The sequence below is a fragment of the Armigeres subalbatus genome, chromosome 3, assembly GCF_024139115.2.
Source record: "Armigeres subalbatus isolate Guangzhou_Male chromosome 3, GZ_Asu_2, whole genome shotgun sequence".
Classification (NCBI taxonomy): domain Eukaryota; kingdom Metazoa; phylum Arthropoda; class Insecta; order Diptera; family Culicidae; genus Armigeres; species Armigeres subalbatus.
In genome coordinates this window covers 209,368,141-209,384,410 of record NC_085141.1, presented here as the reverse complement: position 1 = coordinate 209,384,410, position 16,270 = coordinate 209,368,141, and the positions used below count along the sequence as shown (strand labels likewise).

General features: G+C 43.8%; 1 long non-coding RNA gene across 1 annotated transcript; it reads right to left on the bottom strand.

Annotated features, from left to right (window-relative positions):
- Positions 1-437: 437 nt before the first annotated feature.
- On the bottom strand, positions 438-6,450 carry LOC134224732 (uncharacterized). The gene is made up of 5 exons (XR_009983040.1): positions 6,378-6,450; positions 5,723-5,911; positions 5,448-5,632; positions 1,692-1,900; positions 438-604 (listed from the first exon to the last, which is right to left on the bottom strand). It is a non-coding gene; the product is annotated as an uncharacterized LOC134224732 (long non-coding RNA).
- Positions 6,451-16,270: the final 9,820 nt, after the last annotated feature.

The window sequence follows — 16,270 nt, the reverse complement described above, 5'->3', positions numbered from 1 at the left end:
GGCGCCAAACATAAAATTGACTCACCATCAGTTTCTTGTTGGTTGCAGCTTGGAAAATCGCATTCGAAATAGCTGGTTAAGACAGAGGTCTCTGGGAAAACATCCAGGCCTTCACGCGACTATTGTCATTAGAAAGTATTTGGAGGTGAATTCCTGGCAAGAGTGCCTAATATTTCATTATATATTCGGGTTTTGATTGTGCGCAAAGGAAGTGAAAAATAACGATTGAGTGAAAAACGAGTCGATAATTGAGTAATTAAAAAAGAGCCCATTGCTCATTTGTGTGCGGAGATTTTTCGGATTGAGTGAGAGTAAAACAACAAGAAGGCTGTGTTTATTTGGCATTAAACTAATTAGCGGTTTCCACATCATAATTGTTGTCGTGTAGTTAAATTAGCTACCTTTTCTCAACTTTTTTTCGATTTATCCGAGGAAAAACAACGTTGCGAGATGGATTCAGCCCACTTGCAGACTCAGTACTACTCGTTGAATTTTGCCCATCTTGACGATGAAGAGCTGTGTCATGAATTACTGATTCGGGATATCGCCAGGAAGGATGAATCACGCAGTAAATTAGAGAGAGTCTTGCGTACGGTGATGAAATCTGAAAAAGAGAAAAAAGAAGCTACAATCTATAAATATGACGACATAGACGTGTTAGGAGAGTTGAAACTATGCGATGAGAAAGAGCGAGCGATTAAATGCGTGTTAGAAGGAAAGAAGGTTCAAAAAGCTCCAGATAGGAAATTCAAATCAAAGCTTCTTCACATTCTGTTTAGAATGGTGCGGCTAAAGTCTCAGACCGATGCCGAGGAAGATTTGAATAGTATCGCGGTTATTGCAGGAGAGTGCATTAGGTTGATTAATAAATTCTACTCACTTACGTCCCCGATAGTAGAAGTGAGAGAAGCAGAATTGAAAATTTTGAATGAAAGTTTGAGAGTAATGCGTGAACAAACAGAGGAGCAAATATTAGCTGATGAGCAGATCGCGGAAAGTGAAACCGAAAATAGAAATGAGAATGGAAGAGAGAAAGGCAATGAACAGGAAGTTATTCATTATGCTCAAAATGAAGGCGCGGTAGGAGGTAGTGTTTCAGCAAATGATGCTGTTCGCGTGACGGAACTTTCTGTTGAAAATGCAAAGTTAAAAGAAGTAGTGAATCAGCTGATTCAGCGGATTCAAGCTTTGGAATCCACCCGGTACCAAAGCCCGTAGAACAAGAGCGAATGAAACAACGCGTCAGTACGCCGGTAGACGAACGATCGGTACAAAGCGAAAATGAGTCACGCGCGAAGGTGAATAGCGAACCGGATTTTTATGAATGGGGTAAATCTAAATATGGTTCAATGGAGAGCATTGCCGAAAGGAACAAGCTTCCACTGCCCGCACCTCTCGACAATCAGGAAATTAGACAAGCGATAACAGTAGACAGGCCAAGAAATAGCCAGTTACCAGTACACAAATGGTCGGTTAGGTACGACAGGATGGATAACGGACGAAGATTAAACGAATTCCTTAAAGAAGTTGAATTCAACGCGAGATCGGAAGGTTTTACTGAAGCGGAACTTTTGTGTCTGCACACCACCTTTTTACGCGAAAGGCTAGGTCGTGGTTCATGGAGGTGAATGGAAATAATGAACTTCAAACGTGGAAGAATTTGGTTAAGGAACTTAAGAATGAATTCTTACCTGTAGACATTGATTATCAGTATGAACGCCTAGCTAATGCGCGGAGGCAAGGTCCTCAGGAAAATTCCAGGATTTTTATTTGGATATGGTCCGAATTTTCCGCAGCATGTCCAGACAGTGGGATGAGGACAGGAAGTTCGATGTACTATTCCGGAATACCAGGGTGGACTGCAGAACAGCCATGCTGGCTGCAAACATAACCACAATCGCTAGAATGAGGGAATTCGGTAAGAAGTTTGACTCCATAAATTGGCAAGTTTATGCTAGGAAAGAAAGTAGATTCGAAAGGCCAAAATCTGAGATTGAAGAAATCAGTTACCAGTCACAATACCGTGGTAGAAATGAATCTGGGAATCGGTTTCAATCAGGTTTTAATACAGGATATCAGGGTCGAAATGAGTCAACGAATAGGTTCCAAAATGAGTACAAGGGAGGATACCAGGGACGAAATTTCAACCCAAATTATAAAAAGGCTAACGAGCAATTTGTACCTACGAGACATAGAAAGGAAGAAAATAGTGGTCAGCAGAGAGGGCAGCAAAAACCGAAGATAAGTCAGGGCAGTAATCAGGAAAGAAGACAGGAAGAGCCAAAGCCAACTACAAGTGGCACTAATGCTTTACAGAGAATCGTTAAAGCATATATTCCCATTAAGCGAGGATTGTGTTTTAACTGTCATGAAGATGGACACAGTTTTCGCGATTGTCATGAAGAAAAACACGATTTCTGTGAGAAATGTGGATTTCCTGGGTTTGCGACTTTAAATTGCCCATTTTGCCAGTCAAAAAACTTCAAGAAGACTGCTCAATGAGGCAATGCAGTCTTACAAGCTCTAAAAGTCCTCAGCTAAGACTATCAGAAGAACCAACAGCCATTCTTCATCAGTTAGGTTATTCGAGAGTGGATCGTGTAGCCAAGAAGCAGGATGAGATTGCTACTTTGCTCGTCAAGCTTAGTGGAGACGCCAGACCATTCACGAAAATTGATCTGATGGGGATTGAACTAATTGGTCTCTTGGACAGTGGTGCTGCAAGGACTGTGTTAGGCATCGGAGCGAGGAAAATTATGAAGCAACTGAACCTAAAAATAGAACCCACTACTGTTGCATTACGTACAGCCGCCGGAGATGATCTGGAAGTCCTTGGCTGTGCTGACGTCCCGATTACATTTAACGGAACAACCAAAATTTTCCAAGTAATTATCGCTCCGAATCTCAAACGTAGATGCGTATTGGGTTATGATTTTTGGTTGAAATTTGGTATCGAGCCGACTATCAAAAATCACCCAATAGAGATTTTAGATGACGGAATATGTGAGGAGATAGAAAAAGAAGAAATGTTGACAGAAGATCAGAAAGAGCAGTTAGAGAGAGTGAAGAAAGAGTTTCTGGTGGCGCAGCCAGGGCAATTCGGCAAAACAAGCGTCATAGAGCACACTATCGAAATTCAAGAGGAGTTTAGGGAAGAGCATCCGGTTAGAAAGAATCCTTACCCATGGAGCCCAGAGATCCAACGGAAGATTCATGCGGCATTAGACAATATGATTCGAGACGAAATAGTGGAAGAATCCAATTCAGACTGGGCACTACCAGTAGTCCCAGTCAAGAAGAGGGATAGTGAGGAAATACGGCTCTGCTTGGATGCCAGGAAATTAAACGAGAGAACCAAGAGAGACGCATATCCGTTACCGCACCAGAATAGGATTTTAAGCCACTTAGGGACAGTTAGGTACATAACAACCATTGATTTGACACAAGCATTTCTTCAGATTCCTTTGAGCCCGGAGTCGAGAAAATACACTGCGTTCTCTATACCAGGTAGAGGGCTGTTCCAATTTACACGACTTCCGTTTGGATTGGTGAACAGCCCTGCTACACTAAGCAAGTTGATGGACAGAGTATTAAGCCATGGTGCACTAGAGCCAGCAATATTCGTATATCTCGACGATATTGTTGTAGTTAGCCAAACATTTGATGAACACATGGAGAAATTACGAGACTTAGCGAAGCGTTTGCGAGAGGCAAATTTATGCATCAATCTCATTAAATCTAAATTTTGCTGCCACGAATTGCCGTACCTTGGGTACACCTTGTCCCAAGAAGGATTGCGGCCTAATCCAGATCGCGTACAAGCGATCCTTGGATATACGGTTCCAACATCGGTAAGACAGCTTCGTCGATTCCTCGGTATGATCAATTACTACCGTAGGTTTATCGAAAACTTCAGCGAAATCACTGCACCTCTCACTGACTTATTGAAGAATAAGCCAAAGAGGGTGCAATGGAACGCGGCAGCTGAGAATGCATTTCAGGTCATCAAGGAGAAACTGATTTCAGCTCCTGTGATGGCCAATCCGAACTTCACGGTTCAAACAGACGCCAGTGATAACGCTATCGCAGGCGTACTTACTCAAGTTCACAACGGGCAAGAGAAGGTAATAGCCTTCCACTCTGAAAAGCTCAAGGGAGCCGAGCTAAATTACCATGCGGCAGAAAAAGAAGGATTGGCCGCACTTCGCTGCATAGAAAAGTTTCGTGGCTACATAGAGGGGACAAAGTTTACTTTGGTAACCGACTCCTCTGCCTTAACTTTTATAATGCGTGCGAAGTGGCGGTCATCATCTCGGCTGAGTCGCTGGAGTATTGAGCTTCAGCAATACGACATGGAGATTAGACATCGGAAGGGGAAAGAAAACATCGTCCCAGATGCCCTCTCCCGATCGCTCGAATCTCTAGATGAAGAGCCTTTAGATAGTTGGTATAAACAACTTTTTGTCGCTGTGGAAAACGAACCAGAAAATTACCCTGATTTCAAAATCGTCGACGGACTACTCTTTAAGTTTGTAGCCGCCAGATCAGACTTGATGGACTACCACTTCGAGTGGAAACAGTGTGTACCTGTCTCCAAACGAAACAGTATTATGGAGAAAGAGCACGATAACAATCTTCACATTGGCTTCGTCAAATGTGTCGAAATGATCAAGCGTAGATACTATTGGCCTCGTATGAGCAGTGACATTAAAAAGTACATTGCCAAATGCGAGTCATGTAAAATGAACAAACATTCAACCGTGTCGACAGCTCCAGAAATGGGTAAACAGAGAATAACGACCAAGCCCTTCCAAATAGTTTGCATGGACTACATCCAATCTCTTCCCAGAAGTAAGCAGGAAACGCGCACTTATTGGTGGTCATGGACCTATTTTCTAAGTACTGCCTGCTTACTCCTGTGAAGAAGATTGCGAGTACCTCCCTATGCAAAATACTAGAAGAGCTATGGTTTAGGAAATTCTCTACCCCACAAATAGTCATAACAGACAATGCCACAGCGCTCTTGTCTAAAGCCTTTCAGCATTTACTGGAAAAATACGATGTTCAGCATTGGGCAAACGCTAGGCACAGAAGCCAAGCGAACCCAACTGAACGACTGAATAGAACCATTAACTCAATGATCCGCACATACGTGAAACAAGATCAAAAGCTATGGGATACGAAAGTTTCGGAAATGGAATTCGTTCTTAACAATACCATCCATTCGACCACGAAGTTCAGCCCGCACTGTATAATATTTGGACACGAAATAGTTAGCAGAGGAAGTGAGCATAAATTTGAGAAAAATATAGAACAATCGGAAGAGCAAAGAGTAGAAAAACTTAGAGGAGTATGTAAAAAAGTAGGAGAAATAGTGAGAGAACATTTACAAAAATCACATGAAGAGAATAAGAAACGGTACGATCTCCGACATAAGCGTTACTCACCAACCTTCGTTGTGGGTCAACGAGTGTTTAAACGGAGTTTTCGTCAGTCGTCAGCAGGAGACCAGTTCAATGCTAAACTGGGACCGCAGTACACACCCTGTGTTATTATGCGGAAACTTGGCACCAGTTCTTACGAGGTGTCGGATTTAAAAGGCAAATCCTTAGGAATATTTTCAGCCGCGGATCTAAAAGCATAGGTACCATTCAATGAATTTCGTCATGATTATGAAGTGAGTAGGAGAATGAATTTCGGTGAAACAGTCGTCTCAAAATACCTATCCTTCACATTTCAATCGTCATGAATGGATACGAAATCGTTGCCCCGGGGTAGAAGTATCCATAGTGTTAGTGCGTGGGTGTCACTGATTGGTGCATCCGTTTTTGTCTTGTACATAGTCAGTAGTCAAGTAGCGACGTCGCATATGTAGTTGTAGGTATAGTCGTCTTAGTCAGTGCATGTTTACCTGAAATTGTTTTAATTCGTTCATTTTATCGCATGTTTTAGTTAATTTATTACTTTTAATTTGTTAAATTTTAGTAGCATATATCGAGTACAAAAGCATTATGTCATGTTGAGTCATGAGTCAGATGAGTATAAAATGCACCAATAAACAGTCATGGTCGGGTCCATAGACATATAAAACATCACTTTGTCGTAAAGTTGGATAGTTTAGAAGAGAACAAGAAGAATACCACATTCACTGTCATTAACCGTACCCACTACCATTAAACGAACTCCCACGTGTTCTCCATATAGATTGTTAATGATGAACTTCTGATAAGGAATTTGATGGAATTTCATCACGAAAAATCAAAACCTAATGATTGATCAATTGCTCAATACTAGTACCAGCAATTGATATCGATATTCAGATTTTTCGAGGCCGGCAATCCACAAAAATTTCTTATCAAAACTTCATCAGTACTTACCACAGAGCAATTCATATCCTCCAGCATCACATTGCGCAGCATTTTGACGTCTCATGTAATCAATAGAATCACGCACACAGATGAATAATGATAATTGTATAAAAACGAACGTACTAGAGTATAACTCCGACAATCTGTGAGAAATATTTCGGTAAACCCTCACATGATGCTTAAGTCGTTATAAAAGGCTCCATATTTCATTTTAATTTGAATTTATATCTTATTTTGTTTCATTGCATGTTTTAGATATTATTTTAAAGTGTTTTTTCAATCGATCGGTGAATTAAAAGCATATTTGTTAGAGGTTATCAAGGAAATCCTTGGTATTTAATCGCAGGAGACCTGAGTCCAGAACGTTGATGGTCAGTAATGACACAATGTCATAAAATTGAGTAGAGTTGGCTACAAGCTAATGATGACACCTTATGACCCCGATACTCTGCAACATTTATTGCTGAATTCACAAATTCTTCACTACCAGTTGGACTATTTTAATCTAGTACGTCATAAGTGAAATGTTTTGCAGTCAACCGTCAGTGAAGTTAATACCGTCCTAGTGATAATGTTTCGTGAAGTGCAGGTTCAGAGGTACGTTTAATCGGTGAAAGCCAATGCAATTTGTAGAAAAAAATATTTACTTTGTAAATATTTTTACCCGAGCTGTGGGAGAGTGTAAGTGTTGGTTATGTTATGTGATGAGTGTTGCCGAGAAATTCGTGGAATTTTAGTGTCATGCGTGAATTGTTTGTGAATGGCAGGTAAAACTCGTCTTTATGTGTAGGTTTTCCATGTACAGTAGCGACTGCAGTAGAGCAGGGCGTGATTAGCCTCCACCACCCTAGAAGACCGCAGCCAACCACTCACCATAGTCCTCCAACCCAACACCAGAGGGCCAGAAGCACTATCGTCGAGCAGCCATGAAGGGGTGGCGTAATTAGGTTGATGGAATGATGCGAGGTGACTGACCTGAAAAGGAGGTCATGACCCTAGAATGCAGGAAACAAGCCTGAAACCGTGACTTATCCAACGCAATTCGAAGTGAACGGAATAAAGTTTTAAAGCTAGCGAAAACACCAAATTAGAAGAAGTGAGAGAGTTTGTGGAAGAAGACCAGGCGTAGAGGACGTCAGGTAATTTAAAGTGGCTGCTTCCGGAGACAGAAGCTGATCCCAGCATTTTCCCTTCCCAGAACCCCGCCGTTTTATGGTTTAAGCCTTGGTTAAACCCCATCGAGAACCGCCATCGTACCCAGGTTCCATTGACGGCCTGATTCGGCATTGTTCCGCCGATAGCCGTTCGGCCATCTTATTGGTCGTTTTGGACCGCGGCAAGGAGCGAGGGAGATCCCCAAGCCACCCCAGCGTTACCACCGGTAAGCCGCAGCGAGCCGAGTCGTCGGCAACAGAAGGAGGAAGGTGTCAGCCACCGACGCTACGTAGGCCGTTGAAGGGCGAAGGAAGTACCAAAGAGGAAGACAGCCGCCGTCGCCGGCGTGAATGCCCTTGCATCGAAGATCGAAGTCAAGGAAGGACGGAAGGAGAGCTAGGCAGAGGACGAGGAAGGACAGGAGTTGAAGAAGGAAGAAGTGAAGTGGTGGAGTGCTGCCAGGAAGAGGGTAAGTGAAAGAGTGGAGGAAATAAAGTGTCGCATTGTGAAGCTCTGTGGTTTTCCCTACATTTTGATTGCGAGAGTTCCCTGCCCGCGAGTAGCTTGAGGTGAGCGTGCCGACCCTGAGGCCATTGGTTCAGGGAGTCTCAGCATAGCTCAGGCCATACTTACCCAATTATTACAGTGATTAATCTTTCTACCCTCTACTAAATATCATCACTGGAACTTTTTATTTTGGGATAATACTAACTACTTAGTTACTTCACTTTCTCTAGTCTGCCATCATATAGGTATGTTAAAGCTCATGACATGTTTTCAATAGCACTACCCATTGATTCTTGTTCGGGGGCGATGAGCTTCATACAAATCAAAATCAAACTTTTATATTTGTAATACTTTAAATATTGCACATTTGATGTCTTTATGTGGATTGATAACACGATTCGTTTTGGAAGAGAAAGGAAAATGACAGACTGACAACAGCTGGCAGTCGGATGACATTTGGCGTGACAGATAGGTTTGACGGTTAGAAGTTTTGCGGCAAATTACCGCTTGTCGTGTGCATTCCCAGCCTGATTCAACGACGAGTAACGCTGCGTCAACGCAGCTTGAAAAACCGCTACGTGGACATCGGCCCTTAATCCTATTTTTAATCACATTTTTTGGCATATTTAAATCAAATACATACGAGCTCGGCGGTCAAGTGACTACCGCTTCTGTTTTATAAGCAGGAGGTCGTGGGTTCAAATCCAGGCTCGTCTCTTTCCAACTTTGTTTCACGTTCTACCAACATGATTCCTACTGTTATAACCTTCCGCACTAGCAATATTTTCCAAAACCTCCCGTGGCACCTATGAGAGGTCGTAGAGTTCTCTGCATCTTTCTTAAGTGTAGGTGTCTAACTAACCATCCTTCCCTTTCCTCAGCATTAGCAAGCACGTGGCCACTACTGGTCAGGGCAGATCTTGACTATTGGAGAGTGAGTGATAGTGATTAGTCCCAAAACAATATCTGTGGTAACGGATGAAAGTGAAAGTGAAAGCTACTCTCATAAAATACTCCACACTTGTACCACCTACGAATTTGTTCGAATTAATACATCACTAATATTGTCTATCCGGAACAAAGTTAGAATGTAACTTTCCCAACTTTGGAAGTAGTGCGCTGGATTTGCCTAAAAATGCGCTAAACAACGCATCAATTAGTTTGAAAGATAAAACTTCGGAAGAAAGTTCGGTTCGGAAGTTCCGACTTCCGATTCTAAGTTGGTGCTACGCCGACAGTAAATAAACGAAGACATTGAGTTGTCGAGAAGGAGCATAAATAGCTACGGTATCCAATAAGTCGGTGCAGTCGAGATTTCCGCTTAACAAGTCAAAAATGAAAATTCGTTGCATATTGGTCCGCCTTGCACGGCATTGGCACGGCAAATGCTGGGTAAAGCGTACCATTGGTACTTCGCGTACCTGAAGGAATAAAATAGACCCCATCTCGCGGTCCTTAGCCTCTTACCCAGCAACTCCTATCCCTACCTCCCCGCGGTGCTGGCCGGGATACGAGCAACCTTAGGGAAGATCGGGTAACCAACCCCGGTGGGAACTATGGTCGTATGCTGACAGGGAAAGGGGGGGGGGGTTTGCTCCTCTTCGGAGGTGCAAATCTTATTGAGCGTCTGTTCTCCATGTCAGGATCGGCTCACAACAGCGTCTGTTCTCCATGTTAGGGGCGGCTGATCATCGTCCGAGTGCCAGCGAGGGACTCTAAGTGAAACTGTACACCATGGTCCACCGGAAATAAGGAGGAATGGTCCTCCGGAAATTTAGGGGGTTTGGTGTCAGGCCCTGCAAGCCAGCCTTTAAAAATCATAAGCAACGAACAATCAACAAGAGAGTACGGACCGGAACCATCGGCGAAGACCACTGCGACGAAAAGGGACTAGCGATTGGAAACTCGGTTCGTGGAACTGCAAAACTCTCTACTTCATCGGGAGCACACGCATACTCGCCGATGTGCTCAAGGACCGTGGATTCGGCATCGTAGCGCTGCAGGAGGTTTGTTGGAAGGGATCAATGGTGCGAACGTTTAGAGGTAATCATACCATCTACCAGAGCTGCGGCAACACACATGAGCTGGGAACAGCTTTCATAGTGATGGGCGATATGCAAAGGCGCGTGATCGGGTGGTGGCCGATCAATAAAAGAATGTGCAGGTTGAGGATCAAAGGCCGGTTCTTCAACTTCAGCATAATCAACGTCCATAGCCCACACTCCGGAAGCACTGATGATGATAAGGACGCATTCTACGCGCAGCTGGAACGTGAGTACGATAGCTGCCCAAGCCACGACGTCAAAATCATCATAGGAGATTTGAACGCTCAGGTTGGCCAAGAGGAGGAGTTTAGACCGACTATTGGAAAGTTCAGCGCTCACCGGCTGACGAACGAAAACGGCCTACGACTAATTGATTTCGCCGCCTCCAAGAATATGGCCATTCGCAGCACCTACTTCCAACACAGCCTCCCGTATCGGTACACCTGGAGATCACCACTGCAGACAGAATCACAAATCGACCACGTTCTGATTGATGGACGGCACTTCTCCGACATTATCGACGTCAGGACATATCGTGGCGCTAACATCGACTCTGACCACTATCTGGTGATGGTTAAACTGCGCCCAAAACTATCCGTCATCAACAATGTTCGGTACCGACGACCGCCGCGGTACGACCTAGAGCGACTGAAGCAACCTGATGTCGCCACTGCATACGCGCAGCATCTCGAGGCAGCGTTGCCGGAAGAGGGTGAGCTCGATGGGGCCCTTCTTGAGGACTGCTGGAGTACAGTTAAAGCAGCCATTAACGACGCAGCGGAGAACAACGTCGGGTATATGGGTCGAAGTCGACGGAACGATTGGTTCGACGAAGAGTGCAGACAGATTCTGGAGGAGAAGGACGCAGCGCGGGCGGTCGCGCTGCAGCAAGGTACTCGGCAGAACGTGGAACGTTATAGACGGAAGCGGAGACAGCAGACCCGCCTTTTTCAGGAGAAGAAACGCCGCCTGGAAGAAGCGGAGTGCGAGGAGATGGAACAGCTGTGCCGTTCTCAAGATACACGCAAGTTCTATCAGAAGCTCAACGCATCCCGCAAAGGCTTCGTGCCGCGAGCCGAAATGTGCCGGGATAAGGATGGAAGCATCTTGACGGACGAACGTGTGGTGATCGAAAGGTGGAAGCAGCACTACGAGGAACATCTGAATGGCGCTGAGAGTACAGGCAGTGAAAGTCAAGGCAGCGGAGGAGATGACTACGTCAGTTCAGCGGACGATGGAAGCCAACCAGCCCCACCTTGAGGGAAGTTAAGGATGCCATTCAACAGCTAAAGACCAATAAAGCAGCTGGTAAGGATGGTATCGGAGCTGAGCTCATCAAGATGGGCCCGGAAAAGCTGGCCACTTGCCTGCACAAACTGATAGTCAGAATCTGGGAAACCGAACAGCTACCGGAGGAGTGGAAGGAAGGGGTTATATGCCCCATCTACAAGAAAGGCGACAAACTGGAGTGTGAGAACTTTCGAGCGATCACCATCCTTAATGCCGCCTACAAAGTGATATCCCAGATCATCTTCCGTCGTCTGTCACCATTAGTGAACGAGTTCGTGGGAAGTTATCAAGCCGGCTTCGTTGACGGCCGCTCGACAACGGACCAGATCTTTACTGTACGGCAAATCCTTCAAAAATGCCGTGAATACCAGGTCCCAACGCACCATCTGTTCGTTGATTTCAAGGCGGCATACGACAGTATAGACCGCGTAGAGCTATGGAAAATTATGGACGAGAACAGCTTCCCTGGGAAGCTTACCAGACTGATCAAAGCAACGGTGGATGGTGTGCAAAACTGTGTGAAGATTTCGGGCGAACACTCCAGTTCGTTCGAATCGCGCCGGGGACTAAGACAAGGTGTTGGACTTTCGTGCCTGTTGTTCAATATTGTGCTAGAAGGTGTCATGCGGGGAGCTGGGTGTAACAGCCGAGGTACGATTTTCATCAGATCCAGTCAATTTATTTGTTTCACGGATGACATGAACATTGTCGGCCGAACATTTGCAAAGGTGGCAGAACTGTACACCCGCCTGAAACGTGAAGCAACAAAAGTTGGACTGGTGGTGAATGCGTCAAAGACAAAGTACATGCTTGTGGGCGAAACCGAGCGCGACAGGGCCCGCCTGGGAAGCAGTGTTACGATAGACGGGGATACCTTCGAGGTGGTCGAGGAATTCGTCTACCTCGGATCCTTGCTAACGGCTGACAACAACGTTAGTCGTGAAATACGAAGGTGCATCATCTGTGGAAGTCGGGCCTACTACGGGCTCCAGAAGAAACTGCGGTCGAAAAGATTCGCCACCGCACCAAATGTGTCATGTACAAGACGCTTATAAGACCGGTTGTCCTCTACGGACATGAAACATGGACAATGCTCGAGGAGGACTTGCAAGCACTCGGAGTATTCGAGAGACGGGTGCTTAGGACCATCTTTGGCGGTGTGCAAGAAGACGGTGTGTGGCGGCGAAGAATGAACCATGAGCTCGCCCAACTCTACGGTGAACCCAGTATCCAGAAGGTAGCTAAAGCCGGAAGGGTACGATGGGCAGGACATGTTGCAAGAATGCCGGACAGCAACCCTGCAAAGATGGTGTTCGCTTCCGATCCGGCAGGTACGAGACGGCGTGGAGCGCAGCGAGCGAGATGGGCAGACCAAATGAAATGAATGGTCCGCCTTGCAGATTTCATTGGGGATCTCAGCAATAAAATCTTGCAATATAGGTGTCTATCAATCGAGATCGATGAATACAATTCAAAAATCGATATTTGACGCCATTGTGGAATCCAAGATGGCTGGCCAAAATTCAAGTTTGAAGCAGTCTCGTGGTGATCACAACAATGAAACTATATGCAATATGGGTGTCTATCAATCGAGATAGATGAACATAATTCGTAAATTCATGTTTAACGCCATTTTAAAATTCAAAATAGCGGACCAAAATTAAGGATAATGGCTGATTTGTGGGGATCTCATAAATAAAATTATGCAATATGGGTGTCTATCAGTCGAGATCGATAAAAAAATCAAAAACGATATTTGACGCTATTTTTGGAATCTAAGAGAATAAATTTTTGACGTCATTTTGAAATTCAAGATGGCCGACAAAAATTCAAGGTCATTTTTTGTGAACGTGCAATGAAACAATGCGATATACAATCACCGTGGATTTGCTCGTTTAGTTGCAAAAGTCGCGGTTCCTTTTAAAGTTTTCGCGAAAATCGCGAAATTATACATATTTGCGCAATCTCGAAAATGCGTTTTTAAATTTTCTAAAATTGATAGTCAAAATGTCAATGTTTTTAATTCATACGAGTGTATGAAAAGTGAGCAGTACGTTTGAATACGTTCAATGTTTTAATTATAGAATGGATGTTGGATGTAATCTGCATGATATAAAATATACCGTCTGGCGGGGGGAGGGGTCTCGTTGCTCAAAAGGCTACACATTCGGGGGATTTATCAGCAACATCTGACTACATTCTACTTAGCACTTACAACAACCATTAAGGCTTAAATGCAGCAAACGTGTTCATGAATATGTGATTTCGCTTTCGTAAAGGTGTTCGAAAGAAGTATTTTTCACCTTGCATGATGTCGATGTTCATAGTCATAACATTTCTATAAAGTGATGGATCTGCTAACTTCCATTAGAAGCTATTTCAAATAAGTTTGCGGATTTGTTGGCTTCCGATAGTACCACATCTAGATTAGATTCAGCAGTAAACCGCCTACCGCTGTGCAACCACCGTGAGATAAATTGGTACCGTCATCCGGAGGCAATTTGTTCTATGGTCGTTTGGCAACCTAAGGAATATTCGAATTTACCGATACATTCGGATATTCCTTCGAAGTCTATTTGTCTGTATTTCAAGTTTTTTTTTAATGTCCCAATCGAAAAAATGGATATGCCGAATCAGAATTTGCCTCCAGTATACTAATTTATTTTTCTCGTGAACTGTTTTAGTTATGAAGGTCGTTTGGTTTAATCGTTTTAACCGCAAATGTAATTTTCAAATTCAAAACGAATGTGGTTCTAGCTAGCTGGTTATCAGCTATGATCTATGTTTTCATATCACGTTCTTCTATAGAAAAAAACACATCCAATCCAATTGTCTCACTAGCCTTACATTGTTTTGAAAGGGTGTTGTTTTATGTTGGAATAAAGAAAATCATTATTCAAATATTTATTTGTTCACTCTAACGTGATCAATTATCCGTCGTATTACGGTACGTAGGGCGGATTAAAATCGGTAGATTCCGGATGCCACTTTTCGACCAAAATGATAATAGAAAAGAGGCTTACATTGTCTGTATCGACGATTTTCAATTAAAGAACGGACAGGAAATTGAATTTGTGTTTGCACTGACTTTTCCTTCGATACCTAGTTATGGAAATAAACCAGAAGTTCCATGCTGCAGTTAACCGTCGGTGCCAGGAAGTCGTTGTAAATTCCATTTGGTTCTGGCTTCTATTGACATGGGATGTGTTCAATTGCGGTTGCAAACATGACCAGACAGCAACTTTGTTTGGTAGTCTTGAGCTGTAGCTGTTGTTATTTCCCATATTCGATGAGTGGTGTATCGTTCTCACGTGGTATTGCAGGAACGTTTTTCTTGCAATCATAAATAATAAGTTTCAACTTTTCATGTGGCATCTATTTAGAGCTTTTTAGTTGAATGCTTCACTTTTCATACGAAGAGTTAGCACTATCCCATTTGATTCTTTATTCGATTGTAACTTGTTAAGGAACAATGCTACTCTTTAGGGTGACTTCTGGTCACGGCCACGGAAATCGTTTGGGGTGGGCTACAACCACCTCTTTTCCCAAACAACGTAACAAAAAAACACTACACCACGTTTTCACTATTTGATAATTATTTTTATTGCCACTTAGGGTAAACTGGGGTAAAATGCACCCCGGGCAAAACTACCTTTTGGCATTTTTGGCGGTGTTTCAGGCATATTTTCAAGAATGTTTACTACTGGACTGGTAGTTCGAGATCCGAACTATATGCGCTGTAGCAAATACTCTCGAAAAATTGCCGAAAATGTCTTCAAAAACGTCAAAGGATCGTTTTGCCCCGGGGGTGCATATTACCCCAGTTTCCCCTACTGTGTGGCGTGTCTCGTGCGTATATAGTGAGTAGGGCTGGCCAGCGATGACGGGATGCTCGAGGTAGAATGGGTTGGGCGGACGGAGTACAATAGTGCTGTCCAATGAGCAGCTCAAAGTAGCTCGAAGTTGTTCCCGTCCTGCTCGTTCTGCGGCAAGCGAGTGCGGGGACCAATTCTGGTGCTGGATCACACCTCTGCACTAAGCACTGATGGTTCCTAATTACATTGAGCAATCTGGATGCTCTTAATATATCCAAATGAACTGGATCTGATCACTAGGACGGTTGGTGTTGGAAAAAGTGATCTCCTTACCCAGTAGATAAGACCCCCGAACCCCCCCCCCTATCCTCATGCAATCTAGGTTCCTACCCTTCTCCTATATTCTTCCCGATATTCCAATGCATACCCCATCCTTTGTCATTCCGTTAATTATTGTGTCATGTGTTTAATGTGTGAAGTCTGCTTAACCTACATTACATAATTTGATTTGACGGTTGGTTTATTGGGAGTGGCTAATTTAAATATAGGACCCTCCTTAGCCTAGCGATAAGACGCGCGGCTACAAAGCAAGACCATGCTGAGGATGACTGGGTTCGATTCCCGGTGCCGGTCTAGGCAATTTTCGGATTGGAAATTCTCTCGATTTCCCTGGGCATAAAATTATCATCGTGTTAGCCTCATGATATACGATTGCAAAAATGGCTTTGGCTTTGAAACCTCTCAGTTAATAACTGTGGAAAAGCTGAATGAACACTAAGCTGCGAGGCGGCAATGTCCCAGTGAAGGATGTAATGCCAATAAGAAGAAGAATAATTTAAATATTTCCTACAGCAGTTTACTCTATTTGAGTTTATTCTTAGCAGCAGTATGCTCTTTTGCTCTTTTCGCTTTCTTGCTCTGGACTAGAGAAATAAGGTGAACGTACCAAAATGGTAACAAACTTTACAGATACGAAACTCGACCTCAACAGTGAGACCGTCTTCTGTGGCCTGTACACAAGTCGCTGCAAATTCGACACACTGAAGACGACCTTACTCTTGACGTTGAAACACGTATCTACAATATTATA